Here is an 8,798-nt window from a genome sequence, read left to right as displayed (position 1 = left end):
TTATTCTACCCCGGTTCCACACGGGGGAAGAGCGATTAGCGTTACCCAGCACTCACCACGAGGAGGTTGCTCTTCGCCAGTGCCGGGAAATAATGTGAAATGTTTGGGTGAAATACCTCATCTTTCATTCGGAACTCATTGATGTCTCAATAAATATATTCTTTGAGCTGATTTTTAACAGTTCGAGTTCCACTGTCAGATTGATCAAAGAAGAGCATGCATGGGCGACTCGGCTACTACGTTTTTGTGGCGTCCCTCAAGTTCGTATCAAGTTTAAAATTATTTTAAAACGAGTATGAATCGTGTATGACAAAAATGGAATTAGGCGTAGTTATTCTTATTGTTTAAGTCATTTACATATTATGTTTTCAGTCTTTGGTGAGAAAGGTGGTACAAGCACTGAGTGATGATGCGGATGACCCATTGGAGTTGGAGTATGAGAGGTAGATCTACCTTAATTCGTTTCACATTTATGCAGGGTTCGTTTTTGCTGTTTAAAACATGGATACGAGTGTACACTGATTGCTGTTTCCGGCTGGCTAAGTTTGCAGTTTTAATTGGCTAGGGCTTTCAACCCACGTATGAGTCTCATGTCCGTTATTCAGTTATGGTCTGACGAGACCCATTCGTGGTACGAGTTGAAAGCGCTACGATCACGGTTTTTTTTGTTTTTGTTTTCAAAACAGCTCTAGGACTAGGAACATAATTCCCACAATGAAACTGTTAACCATCTCTAGTTCTCTATGAGGTTTCACTTGTGCATAAATAAACCTTCTACAAATATTAATGCAAATAAACGACAGAAATGTATCTGAAACTATTATTTTATCAGGAATAACTTATTCCAATATCGTTTCATTTTCGTTGCAGCTTTACTATATATATTGGAAATAATAACAACCATAAATTGATAGGATTTGATAGGATATTTTTATGTATGGAACAATTTGACCAGTCACCGTCGAGGCTCAAGTACTTCCGATCCAGAAAACTCTATGTTGACATATAGTCAAACTTCATCAAATGTGACTGTGAACGAGACAATGAACGACTTAAGATATATATATCCATTATCTGTCAAACAAAGTTCGTTTCAAGGCGTCCATAGCAGTATTCTGACTGTGGTTGCTGAAAATAACGGTGAGTTGAGCGATTTCGTAAGCAAAAATAAGTCCAGATACAATGACCAGATCGTGTAATTACATAAATAATTTACGTTCTCTATTACGGATTTGTTGACGCCCTAGTATGTCCGGTGTTATGTACTCAATGTTATGTCTTGGCGTTGGGGAAAAAAACAATTACAAATTATGATGGCGTGTTTTTAAAATAGACAGCTATGTATTTTCAAAAGGTTAGACACAAAATACCTTTATACAGTACGCAAGATAATTTCTAACTTAAAATATGTATTAGAAATAATAACGATGTACACCACGCCACTCAATCGTGTCAAATTTAGATCTATGGCATGCTTGAAATAATCAAATAAACGGAAGTTATTAATGAAATGTAGTATATTTATTATTACTGTTATTGGCGAAGATGAATGTGGATGACAGGGACTATGAATTACTTTGTACTGTCTGCCTAAATTATCCTCAACTAGATCTATCAGATGATGTGCTGTGCCATAAATTAAAATTGTTTTAACATATTGTATAGAAAGGTCATAACAATATTAGATATTAGATTTTTTAATGTAACTTTACATGATGTCGCATCAGTATGTTTAAATAAAACCTTTGTTTTGGTCGTTGGATCCATAGAACTATTTGTTAAGAAAATGTCTCTCCAAAACATCAGGGCCTGGCCAGAATTTTCTACATACTTTGGTTTGACTTAGTAGTTTTACCCACAAGATAACTAATGATGCTAAAGGTGGATACATTCTGACCACAACTTTTCTTTTTCCAGCTTTGATGATTGCAAAGTTCAAAGAGCTAAAGACCGGGTGGTTCGCGAGATCATGCTGAACTATTCTGGGAAGCCATGGGCAAACATTGAGAGATTGAGTGGTAAGTATCAGTGAAAGTCATTCAGTTTTACGTCGCTTTTAACACTACGGCATTATTATGGGGGAGGGAGGGGGGATCAATTAAAGGAATCCCTGCACTACAATAGTTGTAAGTCAATATAATAATCTGTGTTGGATTTTGTTTATAAAATTTGAAGTACCAATGATTTGTTAATGTCAATACTTGCATTCAACTTGACCAAGCATTGCTGACAATTAAGGGAGATTTTAAAAGTTCTGGTGTCGCCAAAGGTGCCTGTGTCATTACGTAGAGGAGTGAGTATGGTTTTATGCCGCTTTTTGCAACATTCTAGCCATATCACGACAGGGGAAACCAGAAATGGACCTCACACATTGTTAGGAATTTAACCCAGGATTTCGACATGATGAGCGAAAGCTTTAACCACTAGGCGGCCCGACCACCCCTAAGTGCCTAACACATGAACAAATAAAAAGTAGACATGGCTTACAGTGGTTTAACTTATAAATAATACTTTGATCCCTGTGGTGACATCATAGTATGATGCATTGTGGGAAATGACAAAGTTACAAGTGTTTGTGATAGGAAAATACTAACCAGATTTTGCCTTCTTTCAAACATCCAAATCATAATGATTTATAGGAATGTTTTAACAATCTTTATACACCTTTCCAAGGAAACTTTCCAGTTAAGATACATATTATTTAAATCTTATTAGCATTTAAAAAACTTATTTGAAAGTAATTTGTGTAAGAAAGCTAAATCCTATATATAAGTTGTAGTTTCATTAAGCAACTGTTTCTTAAAGATAATATCTGCTATATTGCCTGTAGTTCTGAATTTATCGATGTGACTATGATGAAAAATGTTTTTATTTTTCTGATTAATTGACAATCATGGAGAGTCATTGATCTGATTGCAGTGGTTTACATTTCATACTTTCATTTTTCAACATTTGTTTCAGTTACATTATCAATTTCTCATATTGCATTTAGCTTCATGCCATTTACATGACAAAACATCAGTTTTATTGTCAAATTGATATGAAGAACCTTTTCATAACAAGGCAATTCTTGGTATACTTGGAAGAGCTTATCATTAAAGTAAACTGATTGTAAACAAAACAAAAAATAAAATATTATCTCTTTGCATGATCAGGGTAAGTTATCAGCTACCTAATGATTAGGGGGTTCTTAATTCTTAATTCGTATTCTAAGTTAAATTAAATATTTGCATTAATGACATGTGCTATGATGTGATGAACTCAGTTTGAAAAGGTTTAATTGATAAGTGGCCCACATATGGGATGAAATGTTATAACCCTTGTGACCATGTGAACATTACCTGTTTGTTTTCCAGAGGCTGAACGCCACTTGTTTGAACAACAAGTGTGGAAAAATAAGAGAGATGGCAATAACCGACAAATCAATGGCAAGAAAGAACAACATAGGATAAATAACAGAAGAAACAAGAAAAGAACAAGAGTAAGTTTAAATAAACATATCAGAATCAGGTATTTATATTATCGTGGCCATGTCTTTCCAAATATACAGTGTTTGTTTCAGACATTTAGAAGTGCTCAGGAATAATATATCAATATAAGTGCAATGAGCCTGACCCACTGTATTATTAAATGTCTCATCGAATATGTATGGTGTTGTTATAGTAAAGTAATGCACCCAAAGTTTCTTTTGATGTATGTTATCTCTGTTGCTGTCATTCGAGCTGTTGCGATGATGTGAGCTATTTTGTGTATGAGTAAGAGCTATTTCAAACTGATCTTTCATTTTCAATGCAGAAGCTTAAGGACAGAGTCAAGGCTCTAGAGAAAAGTAAGAAACCTGACGATTGGAGGAGCAGGGAAAAGGGGATCCTGACAAGGGAGTGTACGTCTCCAGACATATCTGATGAGAAAGATGAGACAGTCAAACTTGTGCTGCCTCTGGTGTGGAAATCCCTCATGATGACAGATATAAAAGAACAGCTGGACATCATCAGGGGAAAAGACATGCGTCAGGACCACCCATCAAAGATGCTCAGAGACAGTCCGTCTGGTCGGGTACCGGAATGGGCCATTCGAGGAAGATACAAGGAACAAAGAGGTACTTGCATTTTTTTATTAGACATTTTACATGGCATGTGGATTATCTGCATTCCGTTTTCTGTCTCACAAACATTTGCATCATTCAGTCTTTATGTTGACATTCAATTACTGTGACATGCCTGGGAGTTCTAGGTCCGACTTCACAGTACGGTTGTATATAGTTATACCAGGGTATTCTGTCCGTCCTTCAGAGGACATCTTTTGTGCAGCCTGTAACTCAAAAACTACTGCATGGCTTCTTTTTTAAAATTCAGGGAACAATTTGTGTAAACAATACTGCCTTTTTCATGTTTGGGACTTGTTTTTACTTGACCATTTTTGCGAAAACTAATTCATGGATTCTTTTCCAATTGAGGAACAATTTTTATGCCATTCGGACAGGTACAATGTTGATTTAAATAACCCAACATATTATATTAGGATTTAAATTGCAGTACCGTGCTATTTTTATTTCAATATATTTCAAACAAAATACACGTTTTGCTGATCTTATCTGTTTCATTCCTTAATGGATTGTGGTAGATCATAATTATAAACTTGAACTAAATGGACAGGGATATATTTGATAATGCCACTATTTTAGTCGAGGTCAGGGGTTAGGAGTCACTTTTTGCCTTGTTTTATTCATTATATACTTGTAGGTGAATCATAGTAATATTCAGGTCTTGAATCAGTTCAAGGGAGTATAGATTTCCTTCCTGTAATATTTTCTTCTGTTTGGTATGAAGCTATTTTGTTTTTATTAACGTTTTCCATTGATTTGCAGGCAACAACCTGATATCAAGGAGGAGAATCCCATCAACCCCTTGAGTCATCACCTCCGTCCACTTCATCCACATCCTCTCGAGCCAAAGCATCCTCTGCCACATTCTCCTCCAGACACATCTTGCCAACCAGATGCACTGTCAACCCCTTCCTCAACATCTTCATCTTTATCTTCAACACCCCTATCAACATCCCTATCAACACAAACACCAAGACTATTCTGCGACCTTTCTCCAGTTCACAAGTCGAAGAGGAGGAGATCCTTTTATTTCTGTGCCTTACATCTGTGTGACTTTCTGTTTGACTCTGACCATCATCCATACACAATATCCATACACAACAATATTGAGATATATGGATTCCAACTTCTTAATTTGCAAAATAGTGATGTTTTGGTACAGTACTGTTGTCAAGCAAGGAACTGTTCCAAAATGTCACTTTTTAGCAAATTAAGAAGTTTAACAACTTATATCTTAATATTGTCATCATTCCAGCTTCCAAAAGCCACTCAAACAACCTATACGCCAACTTATGCACCATATATTCACCTAATACAATGTTGATAAAGACACTTGGGTATATATGCTTTAAACTAAGCACCAGCTGCAGCCTTATCTGATTTTTTCATCAAGATCCTAATACCAGTGCTTATCCTTCACAATTGACCTTTTTCACACTTTCGCCATCTTGGATCGAAAACGAGGCTTGGAGAGCATTCGGTGCTTCTGTGTCAAGGAATCAGTATCGAAATGGCTTCCACCAATTTGAGAGCGAAGACTGTGTGGACCAAAAATTTAAACTGTGTCCCGGTCATAAGACCCGGTTTTGTTGAAAGTTGGGTAAACCAAATTGCAAAAGTCCCTAGAAAAGTATTAAAAAGAGCCTATGGCAATTTTTGCGAGGGATACATATTCGATGTTGAAGGTAGGGGCTTGGTTGTGTCGGCAACCCGGAAGTGATTTTTCTGTTAAATATTATCTTATCAAAGTCCTCCTAAAACACACATCTTGCGGTTTTTATAATACATGTGACACCTAGTATTGTTGATGGGATAATCATTAAATCACATTGTTTAGTAAACAATAAACAACACTTTAATTTGGCTGTGAAGTTGTTTCGATTTGTTTTCTTATTGATATGAGTCCAAATAAGAACAGCTTTTGAAATGAATAATCAGATTTTTTTCATTGTTTACATTCCACCTGAAGTATAAATATTTTCCAAAACAAAAAAACGTGGTGAATAGCTTCCTACTGTAGAAGCAATGAAAAATTATTTAAAAAATTTGGGTGTTATTTTGAACATGAAATGAGTAATATAACAGTATGTGTAAAACTGAAATTTAAAGATAAAAAATATATATTGCTGCGTTGATCACTGTATGATTTGTATGACTTTCTCATATGTCACATAACTATTGTTAGGCTGAAGCAGATACCATATTTTATGGTCTCTGGCTGAAATAATACTTTCTTCTGTTATATGCATTCACCTATCAAAACATAAATTTCTACTCACATTTGTTGTAACCTCAAAGAAAACGTGTTGAACTCGTGGAAAAGTCCCTTCATCAACATAAGCCTAAGAACCAGCAGCAACTCACCTTACGTAAAGATTCGTTTTACAGTTTTCCATCAATTTTGTTTTTCACTGTACATAGTGTACCATTCATGTTCAGTGTTAAACATTACCAGGCAGCTCAGATAATGTTCTATTGCCCTCCACATTTGAGTAATATGTGTCCATATGATCTGCTGTGTGACCAATCAACATTCACATAAATCCAAAGAAGTATATGTGTAATAACTCACCATTTTATGGTAACATGAGTCAGACTAAAAGTAAACACATACAGGCAAATTAAATACAACAAAGAATGATATAAATTGTATACAAGGGTTTATTTTACAGACCTGTTCTAAATCAATTATATACATTGATATTATCATGATTATAACAGGCAGGATATTCAATTACTTTTATGATTATAGTATCTCCTCAACCTGCAGAGATCGAAGCTTCAAGTCAATAAAAAAGACTGAAACCCCTTATCACATGTAGGTGAATAAAACCGAAAGGAAATTGTGTTTTTGTACTCAATAAATTGTTTCATATTTTCTCGTTAAGATTCATTTAAAACAATTGTGGCTGTGAAAATAAAGTACTTTTTGATGGAAAGATAATTAAAATTCTCATTTATTGAAAACCCACACCTTGAATCAATAGTCTGAAGAACAATCAATTTAGTGAAGAAACCTTTAGTATGCTCATGGCTTAGAAACGATAACTGGGTTCCCTGCATAATTATTTTCAAGTCATGGTTATAATTGGACAAGGCCAATTAATCCTCATAAGAAAAAAGTACTATTACACTGAGCAGATATTACCACATAAAACAATAATAACAATAGACTACCAATGATATTTTTCAGATCTGGATCAATACAATCGATTCAATTCTCATTGAGCAGACTTCATGTAATTGTGAATCTGGCCAGGGCAAATGTAATCACGTGATTGGTTTACTGTATTTGTTACAACACTATCAATCCCTTGACTTAAAAACACTGCCACCTGCATTGTCAAAAACATCGCTGCCACAGACATGGCATGTTCCACAAAGAAGTAAAGGCCTTTTTGCCAAAAAGGTAGACCAAATCACTGTTCAAAAAATAAAAACACCTGCCAGTGGATCTGTTACATCTAAGTCATCAACATATACTACCTCTTCTACTGCCCCTACTTCATCTGCTGCCTCTACTACATCTGCTGCCTCAACTACATCTGCTGCCTCTACTAACACTTCCTCTGCTTCTCCTACACTTACTCACTCATCATCTTCCAATGCGAAACCTGCCCCTTTTAAAAAAGAGGCGCCTTGATGGTTTGAGGTCTACTCTATACAATCCCTTGCCCAAAGACATCAACCATAATGAATTTTCCTCCACTCTAAAAAACATTTGTGGACAAAATCCTAAGGCTGATCAGTTCTCATCAATCATTCCGAATATGAACGATATAGTTCTTGTACCATCTGCGTTTGGTCATGTTCCCAAAGGTTTAACCATTTCACTTCAACAGCCTCCTATATCAAACATAAACAAAAGTCATATCATAAACCATTCACACCCTTTTCCCCCACCTTTTGTAACGCCTGATATTAAAAGCAAACTAAATGGCCCACTTACATCAAACCAACAAACATTTCTCGATGGACTGTCAGTTTCATCAACACAGAGTGCTTTATACGAGCAGGAAACACAAGATCAATGAGAGTAAAAGAAGTGGTTTGAACTTAAGGCACATCGCCTATCTTCAAGTAACTTTAAATTTGTGCATACCAGACAAGATAATTTTGAACATTTGTGTGACACTCTACTGAAATCCAAAAGACAAACTGAGGCTATGAAGTATGGCATGGAGAATGAGGACTCTGCTGCTGAGGCATATTCAAGGCTGCAGAAGCTTAATGTCTATGCTTGTGGAATTGTCATTAACCATACATGTCCATATCTAGCCACTTCACCAGACAGGCGGGTATATGACCCGTCTGAGAGTGACCCTTGGGGTTTGCTAGAAATCAAATGTTCCACTGCACAATCCATAGCAAATATCAACTACCTTAAGTTAACATCTCAAGGTACATACAAGCTCAAAGAAACATTCCAGCATTATCATCAAGTAATGGGTCAAATGTTACTCACTGGGGCCAGGTGGGTCGATTTCTTTGATTGGTGCAAAGATGATTACCACTTGGAGAGAATATATTTCAATGAAGAATTTTGCAATGAAATGAAAACCAGGTTGGATCTGTTTTACTTCAACTATTTCAAAAATTACATCCTTGGTAAAATCTAAACAATATTATCAGTAAGAGGCAAGTTGACTGATGTAATGAATGGAAAGTAATTTGCCAAGTAGCTTGTACGGTT

General features: G+C 35.8%; 1 pseudogene; it reads left to right on the top strand.

The window, feature by feature from the left end:
• Nucleotides 1-1,969: 1,969 nt before the first annotated feature.
• On the top strand, nt 1,970-7,666 carry LOC139471410 (uncharacterized; annotated as a pseudogene).
• The last annotated feature ends 1,132 nt before the right edge of the window (nt 7,667-8,798 follow it).

The sequence above is a fragment of the Haliotis cracherodii genome, unplaced genomic scaffold (genome assembly GCF_022045235.1).
Source record: "Haliotis cracherodii isolate W230 unplaced genomic scaffold, xgHalCrac1.p SCAF_22, whole genome shotgun sequence".
NCBI classification, from domain to species: Eukaryota; Metazoa; Mollusca; class Gastropoda; order Lepetellida; family Haliotidae; genus Haliotis; species Haliotis cracherodii.
Note: the sequence above shows the minus strand (reverse complement) of the source record. Positions and strands in the feature narration are given on the sequence as shown.